This window comes from Canis lupus, chromosome 30 (genome assembly GCF_003254725.2).
Source record: "Canis lupus dingo isolate Sandy chromosome 30, ASM325472v2, whole genome shotgun sequence".
NCBI lineage: Eukaryota > Metazoa > Chordata > Mammalia > Carnivora > Canidae > Canis > Canis lupus.
The window spans coordinates 30,342,614-30,360,597 of NC_064272.1; the positions used below are offsets into that span (position 1 = coordinate 30,342,614).

At 39.8% G+C, this 17,984-nt stretch overlaps 1 protein-coding gene and 1 long non-coding RNA gene across 9 annotated transcripts in view; one reads left to right on the plus strand and one right to left on the minus strand.

The window, feature by feature from the left end:
• DENND4A (DENN domain containing 4A) overlaps positions 1–17,984 on the minus strand; it is a 141,053-nt gene that overhangs the window by 115,140 nt on the left and 7,929 nt on the right. For 3 of the 7 annotated variants that reach the window (XM_025472438.3, XM_025472435.3, XM_025472432.3), the window contains exon 1: positions 10,924–11,158. The exons of 1 other annotated variant lie outside the window; for it this stretch is intronic. The gene's annotated coding sequence lies outside the window, so the exon portion shown is untranslated. Of the gene's footprint in view, positions 1–10,923; positions 11,159–17,984 lie in introns of those variants that run through there. 3 more of the 7 variants (XM_025472439.3, XM_025472437.3, XM_025472436.3) reach the window with 1 other exon arrangement.
• Positions 11,366–17,984, plus strand: part of LOC125754021 (uncharacterized) — a 71,120-nt gene continuing 64,501 nt past the window's right edge. Inside the window, exons 1-3 of one of the 2 annotated variants that reach the window (XR_007407245.1) lie at positions 11,366–11,446; positions 11,536–11,687; positions 17,103–17,218. This is a non-coding gene — a long non-coding RNA (uncharacterized LOC125754021). The remainder of the gene's footprint in view (positions 11,447–11,535; positions 11,688–17,102; positions 17,219–17,984) is intronic. The other variant, XR_007407246.1, reaches the window with a different exon arrangement.

A 17,984-nucleotide genomic window follows, 5' to 3' on the forward strand; every position in this document is an offset into this window, starting at 1 on the left:
AAAAAGATAAAACATTCTGAGAGCAACAACAGCTATAATAGGGCATTTCTTGAATATTTAGTGCCAGATACTGTTCTGAGTGTTCACTTACATTAACAAATTTAAGTTTCACAACAAACTCATGAAGACTTCACTATTCCCATTTTACAGGGAAAAAAACGGAGGTACAGAGAGATAACAACAGGTAGTCAAATAGCCAAGTCAGATTTCATTCCCAGACATTCTGGATCCAGAGCCAACGACCTTATATTGTCTTTCCAACACTATAATAATTCTCTCAACAAATTCTTACTGAGTATCTTCGCTGTGACAGGCAGTTTCTAGGTGCCTGAGATATAACACAGTTACTAGTAGATTATTTCACAAGGGACCTGATAATCCAGTCAAGAGTCTGGGTATGGGAAGGCTTTCTGGTGGAAGTAATGCTTAGGCTGAGTATTTTTTTTATTTTTATTTTTTTTTAGTATTTTTAAAAAATATTTTATTTATTCATTTGAGAGAGAGAGAGAGAGCATGCACAGAGGGAGAGGGAGAAGCAGACTCCCCACTGAGCAGGGAGCCCAGTGGGGGCTCCATCCCAGGGCCCCAAGAGTATGCCGTTGAGCCGAAGGCAACTAGCCACCCAGGTACTCCTAGGCTGAGTCTTAAAAAATGCAAGAGTTAGGCAAAAGGAAAAGGGAAGGAGAAAAGGAAGTTATTCCAAGCAGAAAAACTGCATAAGTAATGGTCAACAAATTCAGAAATAGTTATATATTCAGGAAATCTTCAAAAGTAGTTCATGTGGCTAGAGTGGAAAATGGAAAGCAGAAATCATAAGAGTTAAGATTAGAGAACCAGTCAGAGGCGAAACCATGTTCAGTTTTAACTACATGGTAAGGAATTCAACTTTATCCAGTTGACAATGAGGAGCCAATGAAAAATCCTCAAACTGCATTTTATTTAATTTTTTTTAATTTTTATTTATTTATGATAGTCACACACACAGAGAGAGAGAGAGAGAGAGAGAGAGAGAGAGGCAGAGACACAGGCAGAGGGAGAAGCAGGCACCATGCACCGGGACCCGACGCAGGATTCGATCCCAGGTCTCCAGGATCGCGCCCTGGGCCAAAGGCAGGCGCCAAACTGCTGCGCCACCCAGGGATCCCCTCAAACTGCATTTTAGACACACCCATCTGGCAATACTGAGAAAATGAATCTCAGGGAGATGAAAGTGAAGGCAGGAAAGCCAGCAACAAAGTAAAGAAGTAGTTCCTAACAAGCCAGTGATTACAACAGGGATGCTAAAAAAAAAAAAATAAAATAAAAAAAATAAAAAAAAAAAATTGGGAACAGGGATGCTAAGGAAGGGGCTGATTCAGAATATAGTTAGGAGATAAAGCCAGATTCAGGAAATGGAGAGGAAGGAGAAAGAAAGGGGGAGGAATCATGAATGACTCCTAAGTTCCTGGGATGATGAAGTCCATAGTAAATTATGATGTCTTTGGAAAACAACAGATCAAGCAAAACTTCAGGTAGGTTCATAAATTCAGTTTGGACAGTGGCATTTGAAGTGATAAGTAGTTGGATAAAATAATCTGATGCTTTAGAAAGATACAAATGCTTGTCCTTCTCCGATTGACTTACTTCACTCAGCTTAATACCCTCCAGGTCCATCCACGTCGAAGCATATTGTGGGTATTCGTCGTTTCTAATGGCTGAGCATGGTTTCACTCATACCGGGAACATAAAAAATAGTGAAAGGGATTATAGGGGAAAGGAGAGAAAATGAGTGGGAAAAATCAGAGAGGGTGACAAAACATGAGAGACTCCTAACTCTGAGAAATGAACAAGGGATAGTGGAAGGTGAGGTGGGTGGGGGGATGGGCTGACTGGGTGACGGGCACTGAGGGGGGCACTTGATGGATGAGCACTGGGTGTTATATGTTGGCAAATCGAACTCCAATAAAAAAATATACAAGAAAGAAGAAAGAAAAGAAAGAAAAGAAGAGAAGAGAAGAGAAGAGAAGAGAAGAGAAGAGAAGAGAAAAGAAAAGAGGGGATCCCTGGGTGGCGCAGTGGTTTAGCGCCTGCCTTTGGCCCAGGGCGTGATCCTGGAGACCCGGGATCGAATCCCATGTCGGGCTCCCCGTGCATGGAGCCTGCTTCTCCCTCTGCCTATGTCTCTGCCTCTCTCTCTCTCTCTCTCTCTCTCTGTGACTATCATAAATAAATACAAAAAAAGAAAAGAAAAGAAAAGAAAGATGGATGGATATGAATGGAAAAACAGTCTGGCAAGTGACTGAAACCCCAAAGGTAACTGTGACTTACTAAGGAAAATGTGAAGGCTGAGAAGTGCAATCAACCAATCCCAAGAACAATGCTTTTTATGGGACAGGCAGGATAAACAGAAGAGGGTGGCACAGTGGAAGTCAAAGGGCAAAGTTTCATGAGAAAATGGCCCAAAGTATTGTTATTGTTTATTTCAGGAAGTAGAAATTAGACTGCAGTGGGATAAAGAAAAAAATGGGAGGAAAAAGGTAATTTCAGCTAATGCAGAGTATTCTATCAATATTCTCATCTATAAAATTAAGATAATGGGTTATTTTGATTATTGAATGACTTATTCCATGGAACCTCACATATAATAAGCAATATAGGCTCTCATGGACTGTTTTTTCCTTGCTCACTACACTTGGCTTTCTGTGTTGGATGCCTTTCTGTTCTCATCCCAAACTCCCTTGTACTGCAAAGTTTTGCACCTGATGCTTTCCCACAAGGACCCCTCTTTCCTCAGCTCTTCACATAACTGACTCTGTCAAATATCATCTCTTAAGAAAGGACTTCCTGAGAAACTACCCTCTTCCAGTCATTTTCTCAAATCATCTTGTTTTACTTCATTCATAACTCTTACCATTCTTTGAACTTCTCTTGTTTAGAGGTAATATAAAAGTGATTGAGAAGGCAGGCTCCACAGTCAGACCAGCTGCATTCAAATTCCAGTTCTGCCACTAACTAGCCATGTGACCTTGGACAAGTTGCTTCATCTCTCAGTGTCTTAATTTCCTCATCTTTAAAAGAGGCAAAATAATAAAGTACTTACCCCCACCCCCACTTCTTGAGGGAATTAAATGAATTAATTCATATAAAATTATTGTAAGAACAAAAATTAAAAAATAAAAAATAAATTATTGTAAGAACACACGTACATTCTGAGCACTCAATTATGTATTTGTTTACTAGCAATGATCTTTAATGCTCCACTAAATACTAAATGCTCCACATATCTCAACATGTACTATTAAAAATATCTGAAGCTATAAAAAAAATCTCAGTCAAAATCATAAAGATGTCAACTAACAAGCAAATGAAGGAGTACTGTTCTGGCTAAACCTCAAGAAATACTACCTTCACAGACAGGATTTTATTATTCTTTTTTTGTCACAAAAGTGAAAAGAAAAAAAAGGTCATATAGAACTAAGGCTCCATAATTAAGCAAGGAAAGTTTTGATAACTTTTTGATAAGTTTTGATAAATTTTCAATAAGATATAATTACTATGTGATTTAGACTAATTTATAAAAAGTAAAATTAAAATATGGAGGATGGGGGAAAAGGTTCTGGAAAGTTCTGATCTACATAACTGTGGAAAACAGTGTTTTGACTGGAAACTCTAAAACTAAAGACAAAGAACTGTACATAAAAATGCTCTAGTTGGTACAGTTGTTTCTGTTGTACATTTATGACAGGAATGACCAAATAAGTAAATGGATGGATGACAGATAGTGAGAGTCAGGTTTCTTACTTTTGGGGAGGGAGGTTACAGATAAGCAAGCAGTACAGCTAGAATGAACCTGATGGTACTAAAGTTGAGTCAAAGAATAATAGTATAAATTCATATTTAGCTTCATATGGATAGATACAAAATAGCTGTATGTTTGTATATGTGAATTAATATGCATATAGTCATTTCCTAGTTCTGTGCAGAGAAGGCCTAAAAGCAATGACATCCCCATAGCAATGGGCACACCCAGTGCCCAGATTTTGGTTTCTAATGCCATTCGCTAAAAGAAGTAACCAGGGATCCTTGAAGAAATGATTAATTGTAGGACTGTGGCAGGGAATATGCAGATAAGTTTGGAGGACCTTGTAGTACCAGAAAGTAAAGAGGTACTAAAAAAACCACAAAACAATAGTGTATGTCCTATTGGGGTCACAGGAACTAACCTGAAAGAGGTAGAACAATTTAAACAACAAAATGAAGTAGTATAGGATAATAACCCATAGTTAGAAAACTAATATCCTTGAGTCTATATAGATTGAATAAATGAGTAAATGGAAGAAAAGAGAAAAATCTCCCTTACAGAAGAATTCCAAATAATTTTACCAATATTCCCCATCAAGGAGTTGGAATTTAATTCCCCACCCACCAAGTGTGGTCTCCACTTAGTATTTGTTTCCAAAAAGTAGAGTATGGGAAAACTTTACAGTAGAGAAACCTGGCAAACATTGCTTCAACCAGGTGATTAAGGTTAAAAATATCACTGATAAGGCATATTGATAGTATGTACCCTTGAGACGATATAATTAGAAGAGAATTTTACCTCTGGGGTCATCTTCCCTCAAACCTAAACCCCAGTCTAACTCTAAGAAAAATATCAGACAAACCCAAACTGGGGGACACTTTACAAAATATCTGACCCCAACTCTTCAAAACTATCAAGGCCATCAAAAACAAGGAAAATCTAAGAAGTCGGCACAGCCTAGAAGAGCCAAAGGAAACATGAGGACTAAATAAATGTACTATGGTATTCTGGACAGGATTCTGGAACCTAGAAAGGACATTAGGTAAAAACTAATGAATCCGAGTAAAATATGGACTTTAGTTAATAGTAATGTTCCAATGTTGGTCCCTTGGTTGTAACAAATGTAACATAGAAATGTCAGATGTTAACAGGGAAAAAACTGGGTGCAGGGTAACTCCCTGCAACTTTCCTGTAAATATAAAACTACTCTAAATTAAATTTACTTAAAATGATAATAATAAGAGGGAAGTTATTAGCTTAATCAGACTAATTTTAGTCCTTTAAGTCGTGTATAGTAGATTGGACAAAAACAGAAATCCAGTTAGTACTGTGCAAAACAATCTGAACACTGATAAACAGTTTACAATATTGTACATGTAAGTGTCTATGGTCACTTAATAGGTGTGCAGTTTTATTCCTTAGTTGGTAAGCACTTTAAAGGCAGAAAACTCAAACAGTACTCATGTTTTGGGCTAAAGAAAAATTGTGTTTCTAATTATGTTGATAAAAATTCCACCTGGCTTTTGAAGTACATAAAGTTTAAAAAGTTTTAGGTAAAATATATTTACAGTACATTACATCTCTTCATAGTTTCAAAAGGAGAAGAATTTTAGATACATATTTTAAGGAAGTACATTGGAAAGTTCACTAGTAACAATATACTATAGTATAAAATTCACAATAACTTAAGTCCATAATGGCCATTGCTCAAGAAATTTGAAACTTCAAATAACAAATAAAAACAAACTTTACCAACAAACTTCACTAACATTTGTAACTATCTTGAATATATTTAAAAACAAACCAAAAAAACCTCCTACAGAGCATTAAAAAAAAGATAGCCCAATAGAAAATGTATAAAAAACAGGTACAGAGACACCAAAAATGGTCATACATAAGAAAAGATGAAAAAGAAAAGAAAAGATAAAGGAAATAAAAAGAGAAAATGAAATGCCATTTCACACCAATCATACTGAAAAAAATCACAAGTCTGACAACATTAACTGTTGGTATGTACGGAGGAACAGAAAATGTTTGTCAATATCCAATAAATACCCTGTACAGAGAAGAATGCTTATATCCTAAGACTCCGCCATTTGACAATCAGGTATATGACCTGGAGAAACACTGGTATGTGCTTCAGGAGATACAAGGATGTTCACAAGGCACTGTTATAATACGTAATAAATAAAAACAATCAACACTCATCAGTAGAGTAAATGATAAATAGCAGTATACTCATTTAATGAACATTACACACCAGTCCAACATCAACGAGCCAGACCTACTGGGCCAACAAGGATGGAAGAGTGGGGTAAAAATTTTAAAAGTTTCAAAATATGTAAACCACGATAAAATTATATTAACAGCTGCTTAGATTTGCCAGCATAGGGCAGCCCCTGTGGCGCAGTAGTTTAGCGCCGCCTGCAGCTTGGGGTGTGATCCTGGAAGCCCAGGATCGAGTCCCACGTAGGGCTTCCTGCATGGAGCCTGCTTCTCCCTCTGCCTGTGTCTCTGCCTCTCTCTCTCTCTCTCTCTCTGTCTCTATGAATAAATAAATAAAAATCTTTTAAAAAAAATTTGCCAGCATATTAAAAAAACAAAACAAAAAGCCAGGCTGTTTTAAACACCTTAATAAATAGACTCCCTTGCTTTCTACAACAACCTTATGAGGTAGGCGGATCTATTATCCCTATCTGATAGATGAGGAAATGGAGGCATGGAAAGATTTAAAAATTTGCCTAAGGTCACAAAACTATTAAGTAGCAGAGTCCAGATTTAAAGCAAGGGAGTGGCTTGAACGCCCACAGCTCTCCAAAAGCATGGAAAGTAAAGCCATGTAGTGTTCATATGTAAAGTTTATTAAAAGATAATATGGAAGGATATACAGCAAATCTATCATAGCCATTGCCTCTGGAGGGGATATGAAGAGAGACAAGGGAGGATGAAACTGAGGACAGCAAAAGGGACTTTACCTTGATCAGCAATGTCCAAGTACAGTATAAAGTTCTACTTCTAGTATCCAGCGTGATAACTATGATATATGATATACAGTTTTTTTTATAATAAAAATATTTCTGAAGCAAAAATGAAACAAATGTTAACATTCTGTATGGTGAGTATACGTGTACTTATTACCAAAAGTATTTTTGGTAATTTTCTGTATTTTTAAAGCTTTCCAGAAAAAAGTCTCATCTATAAAATATTACAGTAAAAATGAAAGGAAATTTAAGAAATTTCCTATCTCCCTATTTCAGCTTTTATTTGGAAATGAAAACAGCTAAACTGTGAGTTTATGTATGCATGTACATGGAAAATGCATTTTTATATGCATCCAAAGAGATACTATAAGAACAGCAGAAACAGTACCTCTTACTATACATTTTGATGACTCACTAATTCTTGGTGAAAATAAAGTATAGCACCAGCAGGAAAACTCTCTTGGTATCTATCCACCTTTTTTCTTAATAGTTTGTCTCTTCTCCCTATTGGTTTCTACTTGTTTGTACTCTTTAAAAGAAGGAAACAAGGAGGCACCGAGAAATTATCACACACTTTAAAAATAACAGCCGTAGATGAACATACGTGCACAGCCCTTCTGAATATATTCTCCAACATACAATCAAGTAATGTTCCAAACTATTTGTAAATTGGTTGTTTGGACCATCAAAACATATTTTCCCATAAAGAAAATTAAGAGAGAATATGAGCACCAGCAAAAAGATACTGGCTGAGGTGCCAGGCCATGAGCAGTGAAACAGAAAAAGCAGAGTACACAGTAGGCACTGATGGCCCAAGAAAAAAAGAAAGGGTTTGCAACCAGAGTTTGAGGAGAAAAATCATGTTTCATTTACCTCTGCATCTTCAGTGACTAGCAAAATACTGAGCACCTCATAACCATTCAAACGCTGCTATCTCCTGACTTGATGGGGTAAAGAGGAAAGAACTGAGTCAAGCAGTCCATCAATAGGTGGCACTATCAATATAGAACAGTTCGGGTGTAAGGTCCGAATAAAGAAGAGGCTGGAGATGAACAATGTATATTAACATAAGCATCTAAATATGTAGAACCATTACCAGGTTAGTGCCTGGTAACCAGGAGAGCGCCTTCCTCCAAATTATTAGCTCTTTTCATCACTGCGTACTGCATAAGCACCATACTTCAAGTTAGCTTTCTAACAATGAATCATAAGATAGTCTCTCTTTTGGAGCAGTGGTAATGTGGGATTTTCAGGATTTTCTCCCAGGACCCTTGAAAATATTTTAATGTTGCTCTTGTGATTATTACAACAAAGTATAAACACTAAAATAAAAATGGCCTATAATCCCATCATCCAGGTACCTTTTAATATTTTATTAAAATATTTATTTCCTACCATTTTGCCATGTATATGTGATATAAGTAACAGTAAAGTATATTCCATATATTCCGACTTTTCTCAGTGCTATATTGTACTTTCTCATGCCAGAAAATATTTCTGAAAATGTGACTTTTAATAACTGCATCTACCACATGGATTATCATTTGTTTCACTATTCCTCTATCTTATGGCATTTTGACTATTATAAATTTTTACTACTACAATAACAAACCGCATATATTAATCCTTTTTATGTATAAAGTTCTGTATGCTGTTTTAGAATTCAAAGTGATAACTAGGACATACAGTAATAAAGTGTGGAATGCTTCACTTCTCCACAACTCATAAATTCTACTGAGCAATGATCAATAATCTAGGGCATTAAACAAACAATGAAGAAGTTTTTTTTTAATCAACTTTTCTTCGGGATTCTCCTCTTCCACATCTGGTTAGAAAGAGGAAAGCCCCAAGTTAAATCTCAGACATCAGAGAGGACAAGAATGACAAGTCAATTTTCTTGCTAGAGCCACTCTTGTTTTTCACTTGGAATAATGCGCCATTGATTTAAGTAGGGATGATACAAGATTTGTGATATATATCTCTATCAGTGCTTAAGGTTTCCATAGTAAGTAGAATGCTTAGAAGAATTCTGGAAACAAAAAAGATAGTGTAAATATCACTCAATGAAAAAAATAAGTTTTCTTCTACAATTCTTCCATGATTTTTATTATTTTTCATTGAGTTAATAAATATCATATATTCTATTCCTTGTTATCGCTTTCCAATTATCCCAAATATTATTCAAGCTGCCATAAATAGGCCAACAGCTCCAAGCGCTTAAGAATCAATAACTATTTAAGCCAGTGATAATTCATGTGGAAAAGTTCAGAACAAATCAGCATCAGCTTCCTGGCTCTCTTGCACAAACAAAAAATTTATATCGCTTCGCCAATTTTGAAGTATAAATTTGTAGATATAAATCTAAAACTTAGGCCAAAATTTACTCTTATTTCTACTGGGCTGATGTCAAGACCAATTAATTTTCCTAAAAAGTAGATTCTTTAAAAATTCCACAATGAAGCAAGTCTATCTTTCATCATTCAGAAAATGAAAATTATGTAACATATAGTATATATATTGAGGATAATGGCAATGATATACGCTAGTCTGCACTCCTGAGAGCTGCAGTTCAAAGGGAAATTGTGAAAACGAAGTAAGAGCTGCCCCAAATGTTTAATTCTGGCCAAAACAAAACAGAGTTCCCATAAAAGAAGCCGAATACAAGCTTTTGTTTCATTATAAGTTCAAACAGGGTTCAAATAGCTCAGAAATTCTGTATGCTTAAGTTTTCAAAAGCTGGATCACAGCACTATCTACTCGAAACGTAAACTGAACAACTTGCCCAAGAGTCCTTACTTATTACCTAATCTTAGGTCCCCCAGAGACTACTTTTTACAATAATCTCAAATGTACTACAATAGATTAGTGTAACCTGGGCTACGCTGTTTACAGGTGTCTCCGCCTCCTTCCCTTAAGAGGACAGAAGAGGTAGATTCGGGCAAGCAGAAAACAGAGACTATACATACAACCAAACGACAGCTTGCAATCTTGCAAAATTGCCTCTTACACACACACTCGGGCTATTATTTTCCTTAACGCACAATGCATTGGAAAGAATAACATTCACAGAGTGATACGATTTCTGTCCTCACGAGTCTCTCTAGCTGGCTGGCACGCGTTTTCCCCACAAATAAATACACGCCTGTTGACTGACGCCTGTCCTGCTGTTGCAAACAACAAATAACTGTCCTGACTTTTCCTTTGAGAGTGGGGAGGGAGGTGGGGGGGGGGGGTGTGGAGAGAAAAGAAAAAAAAAAAAAAAGAAAGAAAGAAAGAAAAGAAAAAGAGAAAAACCCTTCTCTAAGCCTCCAGGCTGTAACCGTACGTTTGCATTAAAAGCACTCTGGAACAATAACAAAAATCTTCCAGCACATCTGTCATTTAAATGCACGATAATGAAAAGCTGTCGCTGCGACCCAGTTTTCGGGCACAAGCTTTTTTTTTTTTTTTTTCTTTTCTCTCCACCCCCCCCACCTCCCTCCCCACCCAAAGCGATAAACTTCAAAGGGAATGGTGGCGACCAGAAACGTTTACGCCCTCCCCCCCTGCAAAAATACACACACACACACACACACACACACACACACACACACACAATGCAACTGACCAACTTGAACCGTAACCCGGCCCCACGCTGGCCGGGGTTGGCCAAGCCGACCCCTGCCTGGGAGGAAAATCGGGCCTCGGGGAGCCACGCAGGCTCCCGCTGCCGCCTGTTTAAAATCTCGAGCAGGTGGGATTCCGGAAGGCCACCTCCGGCTTACGTAACGGGCTTGTCAAAATCCCAGCTCAGGACCTCCCCTCTCGCCGCCCCCGCCCCCACCCCATCCGCCGCCCCCCCCCCCCCCCGCCCGCACCTCCCAACAACAGGAGCCCCAAGCCAGCCCGGAATAGAAAATCTGGAATGAAAACACCGGAGCCCCCCACGCGTCCGACACAGAGGTGCGGACGCTACTCCCGGCCCCGCCGCGCCGCGCCGGAGCGCACCCAGCCCGGACCCGGCTCGCGGAGGGCCGCCCGGCTCCCAGAAGCCCCCCGGGCGGAGGTCGCGGCCGTCCGCGCCCGGCTGACCCCGCTCCCCCGACCCCGGCTGTCACCGCTCCGGGCCGTGACAGCTCCACATGCCGCCGCCGCCCGCGCCGCCGCCACCCCCGCACTCACCTCGCCGCTGCCTCCAGCGCGAGCAGCGGGTCGAGCCTGGAGAGGGGCGCCCTGTCCCCTCCCGACGGCGGCGGGACACGAGGGGCTGAACGCCGCGGCGCTCGGAACCCGCTTAGCTCATCCCCAGCCCGGCGCTCCGCCCTGCGCGGCACCCCCGCCCGCCCAGGCCTGCCGTCTCAGTCAGACGGGACTCCCCCTCCCCTCGCAGCCGAGGCTGCCTCCGCCTCCTTCTCTGGCTCCAGCCGCCGCGGCCGCCGCCGCTGCGACCGGTGCCATCTTGGCAGTGACGGAGGGGCGGGGGCGGGCATCGCGGCTCAGAAGCACCAATCGCTAGCCAGGCTCCGCCCCAGAGGGCGGGGCCGGGCCGGGCTGAGGGTTGCGGGGTCCTAGCGCCCCGCGCTGCGATGGGCGGGGCAGGTGGGCGGGGCTGAGCCGCGCTGGCCCGTGACGCAAGCAGTGGCTGGGGAAATGCGCGCTGGTTCCCCCTGCGGTCGGGAGATCCCGAGGCTTGAGGCGGGCGTGGGTGCGAAACACCTTCCCTTCCCCTTTCACCACCCCCGGGGGCAGGGATGCGTCTTGGGCCAACTGACCCGTTTCCTCCTTCTTCCCCAGCAGCCGCGGGAGTCCTGACAGTGCCTAGCCGAGCACCGCGCGTCTGTCTGGGCGGCTGCTCCTACACCGAGGGCGCTCAGACCTCCCCAGGAAACCCCCTGACGGCTTAGCAACCACCTAGTAGGTTTCGGTCCCAAGATACCGAGGGTCAGGTAAAATGGGGAATTTAGGGGGGTTCTCTGAAAAGTACGTTGATAAAAAGTCCTATTGTTGACTCAAGGGGTGTCGATTACATTGGAGTAATGGCATATGGCCTACTTAAACCTGGCTATGGCTCCACCATTAGTGGCTGTTGGCAAATTGCCTCTGAGAAATGAGGGTAATAAAGGTTGATTACTGCTGCGAGGTTATTCTGAGGTTAAATTGTATAATACATGTGAGTGCTTAGCCTGGTGCCCGAAAGTACTCGATGAATGTTAGATACTTATTCCATGGTCAAATGAAGGAGGAAATAGGACCCTGAAAGTCCCTTTGGTTTCAAATCAACTTTCTCAGTTGCACAGAATAGGCATTAACCCCCTTTATTAACCGAGTTTACAGCTGTTTCCTATCTCCATCTCTCCCATTGCATTCATTCAGTCGGTCAACAAACATTCATTGAAGCACAAAGAAGTGCTGAGGGGACACAGCCTTGAGGGAGACAGAAAAAACATCTGCTTTCATGGAACGGACTAGTTGGGAAAAGAGGGACAATAAGTACTTGATGCATTTTGGAGGAAAACATGTATAAAGGTTATGAACAGAATTCTAGGAGAGCCAATAATAGGATAAGTTAAAAGAAAAAAAAGCAAAACCAGAGAGGTCAGGGAAGGCTCATCTGAGGGATGAGGGGTCAGTAATGTGAGAAATGCCCTGGGGAATTGTTTAAGGCAGAGGGAATGGCTGTGCAAAGGACCTGTGGTAATAAGGACCTTCTCTATTACAACTAAGTGGAGTCTTTGGCGCTGGAAAATCCAAATTTAAAGAGAAACCTGGAATGAGTCAGGAAAGATGACTGAGGGCCCATTCCCCAAGGCCTAGGAAAATATAGAAACGAGATCAGATTTTATTGAAATTGCAAATGAAAGCCATTAGAGCAAAGAAGTTGGGAACAGTGATGTTTGCAGTATGACATCTATATTTCAGGTGACATACGGGCCAAAGAACTGGATTTCAGTTTTGTAAAACAAAACAAAAAGGACCTCAGGTTGAGCTTGTTCAATAAGTTGGTCAAATTATATATTCTGATTTTCAGTTTCCTTAATGAAAATGTATGAGCATCACGTAAGACTATACAGAAAAATACTGCTTTCACTGAAAATTGTTAAATAATGTAAATTATTTCTAAGTGTTTTGTAAGTCATGTTAGTGTCATTTATAGTTGCCTAATCAGTGCTGTTTGATAAGTACAGTTAGTAGTATGGGGTTTTTTTAATTGTAAGTCATAGTCCAAATCAGTCATTCTTAACTACTTTTGTACCATGTGCTACTAAGGAAAAGCATATGTACTATTATAAGTGTGTAGTTTCTTTTTCTTTCTTTTCTTTTCTTTCTTTTTTTTTTTTTTTTAGGATTTTTAACTAATACCCCCCAACATAGGATTTGAACATACAACTCTAAGATCAAGAGTTGCATGCTTTACCAATTGAGCCAGCCAGATGCTCCATAAGTGTGTAGTTTCTGGATGTTGTAGTTCCAAATGTATTTTAAGTGCTTAGCTGTGCATTTTCTAATGAAATTTGCTATCAAGACATGAATTTTTATCTTTTTACTTAGATAAAATATAGCATAAAATTTACTATTTTAACAATTTCTTTTTTTTTTTTTTTTTATGATAGTCACAGAGAGAGAGAGAGAGGCAGAGGGAGAAGCAGGCTCCATGCACCAGGAGCCCAATGTGGGATTCGATCCTGGGTCTCCAGGATCATGCCCTGGGCCAAAGACAGGCACTAAACCACTGCGCCACCCAGGGATCCCTATTTTAATGATTTCTAAGTGAGCAGTTCACCAGAACTTTTTCGTCATTCCAAACTGAAGCTCTACCCAGTAAACCATAACTCCTATTCTATTTTATAAAGCATGTATTTTTTTTTGAAAGTTATCAGGTGAGGTCTTCCCCCAAATTGGTAAATGACTGTGTTCAGGATTGTTTGCTCCCATTGAACGGTTCAAGGGACCATTCCATGTAAGTTTATAAACCACTACCTAAGAAATAAGGATTAGTGTAAGTTTTTAGCTCAGATGGCTAATGCATAATAATAATAATAAGTACTAAAACAGGACCAATTAATTTTTAGCACTGAAAAATTATGTCCTCTGACCATAAAATGTGCTCCATGGTCTTGTAAACGTTCACTCCAAAATGGGCAAGACAACGTGTCCCTCCAGTTATGTACTACTCTAAATGCATGTCCAATTGATGCTATTAATTTTCATTAAAAAATAAGTGATTACAGCTCTGAGTAAATTTAATTTTGAAAATCACTCTTGTGTTAGGAATGGTTTAGAAAAGGACAAGAAAGAAGGAAGCAAGTTTTTGCCACATTTCAAACTTTGACAAAGTTATACAGATCAAGATTGTTTCTGACCTGAAAATACTGTGAAGTTGATAATTTTATTTTTTCAAGCACATCCTACATGCAGCGTTTTAACCCCATTAAACCAAAAGCTAAATATCTTTGCCACGCTGGCCCCTTCCTCCTGCTGCCTGTGTCATCCACAGTGTTTTTGTCCCCAACATGAGGGCATGGCAATAGGCCAGTCAGTGATTGCAAGTGAGAAATTATGGTATTAAAGGGCCACAAGAGAATTTTGGGGTATGATGGATATGTCTACTATGTAGACTGTGGTGATGGTTTCACAGGTGTATACCTCTGTCATACCTACCAAGTTGCACACTTTAGATGTGTGTAGTTCCCTGTATGCCAATTATATTTCAGTAAAACTATAAAAAAAATTAAAGTCGGGATCCCTGGGTGGCACAGCGGTTTGGCGCCTGCCTTTGGCCCAGGGCGCGATCCTGGAGACCCAGGATCGAATCCCACGTTGGGCTCCCAGTGCATGGAGCCTGCTTCTCCCTCTGCCTGTGTCTCTGCCTCTCTCTCTCTCTCTCTCTCTCTCTCTCCCTGTGTGACTATCATAAATAAATAAAAATTTAAAAAAAATTAAAGTCCAATTGCAAACCTCCCATTCTTTTCCCATTGGATGCAGATTTAGCCTTTCATGGGTTTTAATTGCTGTGAGAACTATCTAGGCAATTTCTCTTTGAGAAGCAACAAAAAGTACTCTTTTAATTGGCAAAAAAAGATACAAAGATTTTACTGACATTTGCCAATTAAAATATTATGAACATATAGGGTTGCCTGGGTGGCTCAGTTGTTTAAGCATATGACTCTTGGTTTCAGCTCAGGTCTGGTGGTGGGATAGAGTTTCGCGTCAGGCTGCCTGCTTGGCACAAGAGTCTGCTTGAGACTCTGCCCCCCACCATTCCCACTCACGTGCACGTGTACATGCACACTCTCTCTTTCAAATACGTAAATACATCTTTAAAAAAAATACTATGGACCTATGGTTACAAGCATAGTTTACAGACTGGAATTCTAAAAAGTTTGAAAGTTGAAAAGATTTGAAGTTTTGGTTGTTTTTTTAATCAAAGAACACTTCCTCACTTCCTCCCCCCCCCCCCCAAAGAACATACTTTCTGAAAGAACATATTAGAAAGCAGTAGAAAAACAAAAAGCAGTATTTGACTGTATGTTCAGGAAGTGCCTTTAAATACCTCAGAGACCTTCACAATCCTATCTTAAGTTCTCTCAACATCCCACGCATATGTCACTATAGTCACAGTTAAACAAACTTAAACCCTAAATGTGATCGGGGCAAGGGAGCCTAACAATGTATTCATGGGCCACATAGAAAAATGTGGCTTAGACATTTGGGCCTCATGCCATTTCTGAAATTATGTCATTTTTTACACCTGGAACTGTATCTGGTTATTTCTTAAAAGTTATTTTTAAATACTATGGTTTGAATGGTATGTGGAGGAAAAATTTGAAACCAGTAACAGTTTAAAGCACTGGAAGATCAGGCTGTTGTACAGCCTCTCCACCTGTTAAATCTATTCACCTTTAAATGCTGTACCAGAAGTTTCCCACATCTTTAAATGAAAACCTGGAGCATGCTATAAAATGGTCTTGATATCTATGCCAAGGGGCCTCCTTATAGGTGAGAAAGCCTTCCACAGAGGATTTATGGTCCTTTAGAAACTCTTTGGATGTGTCCCAGAGTAGCACATGTTGCCAGATTCTATTCATTGTGCAACAGTATTATAATGACACCAGTGTATTTAATCCACAAACTGAAACTTACTAGAAATATGGTCAAATTATCAACTTATTTCTTAAAAACACAAATCAGATGAAATATTTTTGAAAAACAAATTATCTGAACAACTCACAAAAATAACAGCGAGAAATGTCATGTTGTCAATGACATTCTAAACATGATACTTGAGAGCCGTGTCCAGGGACATGGACAGGAGGGCTGTTGCAGTCTGAGCCACTGCTCTCTCTAACTTGTTGGTAGCCAGCTGAGGAGTCACATCTTTGACTCAGCACTTTTCACAAATTTGAAAATTATCACCTCTCCACACCCTCCTCAAGTGAATGCTTTTACCTCTCTCAACAAGTCCTAATAATTTCAATTTTTAGTTTTTAAATGATTTCCAAAAAATAGTTATTTATACATAGTATTTTTTAACTGTCCTTGTCCAGGGACAATTATGTCTCCTGACTTTCTTTCAATGGTAAGACAATATTTTTATGACTCTTTACAAATTCATGTCAGTCCGATTTTATACACAAAGTGCTCCACTGGACACAAAATGAAAACAAAGATAAGTACCTTATGCCTGGCATGGGTATATTCTAAGGCACAAGGTATATTCCCAGGCATATCATTTTAATAAAAATCACACTATGAGAAGTCCTGCACTAAATGTTGGGACTATTGCTGGAGTGGAGTGGAGTGATTAATTCTGATTATGGGAATGGAAGGTGACAAATAGATAACATTTGAACAAATCCTGAGAGAACCTAGAATTTCTATGAAAGGTGAGGGTACCCCTATTTGGAGCATAGGGGTGGGTAGTGGTGGCCAGAAGGCTGGAAAAGCTGCTGCTTCTTTTTTTTTTTCCCCTCTGGAAAAAATAACATGTACTAGAATTGTTCTCAACAAATGAAAGAGATGCTCATAAATTGTTCCAACACTTTGATTCTCTTTGGGAGTGGCCAAAGGTTCAAATAATTTGGAAGGATGGATATCTGTGCTGACTTGCAGGAAATATGAGTCAGCTTTTCTCATGGACTCAGCACTGTTGTTACAGTTAGGATATTTGGGAAACATGAAGCTTAGCAAATCAGACAACATAAGTTTTTCCTTTTTCTTAATTGGCCTAGACATGAATTCTGCAAGGGTAGACAACAAGTATGCCCTTTTAATTGGTGAGGGGAAACACCTGCAATTGAAAACAGTAAATTTATACATAAATTTATACATAAAATATTTCTGTTTTCCGTGTAATCCCTCAGATGAGGAGACAGACACATCTTTGGTCCATACGTCTCTTCTCTGCTTCAGGAATGTAAATTCAGTTGCCTCCACGCAGCTTAGTCCCAAGGACACCTAAAACTCAATGTTTTTAAAGGTAAACTCACCATCTTTACCCCAAACCTGTTTCTCCTATATTCTTTAATTTCTTGAATAATGCCCACCATGCACCACTGAGAAAAGTGTGAGTAATCAACTCCTCTCCCCCACCCTCATTCTAAAACACTTAATCATCAAAACCAATTGATATCACCTTTTTAATGTCTGATTGTATTGTTCCTGTTGTCCCTCATCACAACCCCTATTCCCATTGATCTAGTTCAAACAGGTATGGTTTTTTGGTTTGTTTCTTATTTGTTTGTTGTTTTACCTGAAATTTTGTAGGAATCAACTCACTGGATTCCTTATCTCCTGTCTTTTCCTGTTCAACCCTTCCTTCCCTTTTTTTTGCCAGGCTAATCTTTCTAAAGAAATATGATCAGTTGTTCCAGACATCATTTGAGGTTGCTAGCTTCCTCTTCTCCTTTCTTTCTATTCTTGGTGGGAAAGTTCATCACGTCCAGTGTTGATGTTATCTAAGAGGAGCAGAGCATTAATGCCTATGCATTATTCTCTCTTGCCTCTCCAGTATGGTGGAGACAGCCTCTCGTTTGGAATACTTTTAATTCAGGGTGAGAGGTTCTTAATTGAGGGAAATAATTTATAAGCTTCTGTACTCCATAAGGTTTGGGCTCCCCTACAAATGTGTACAGGTAGAGAGATGGATTGGTTAGTTATATCAAACTACTTATATTAAGGGCAAAGTTAATCCAGAAGGGGAAAACTATTGACAATTACTTTACTCGGAATTTGAGAAAAATAGA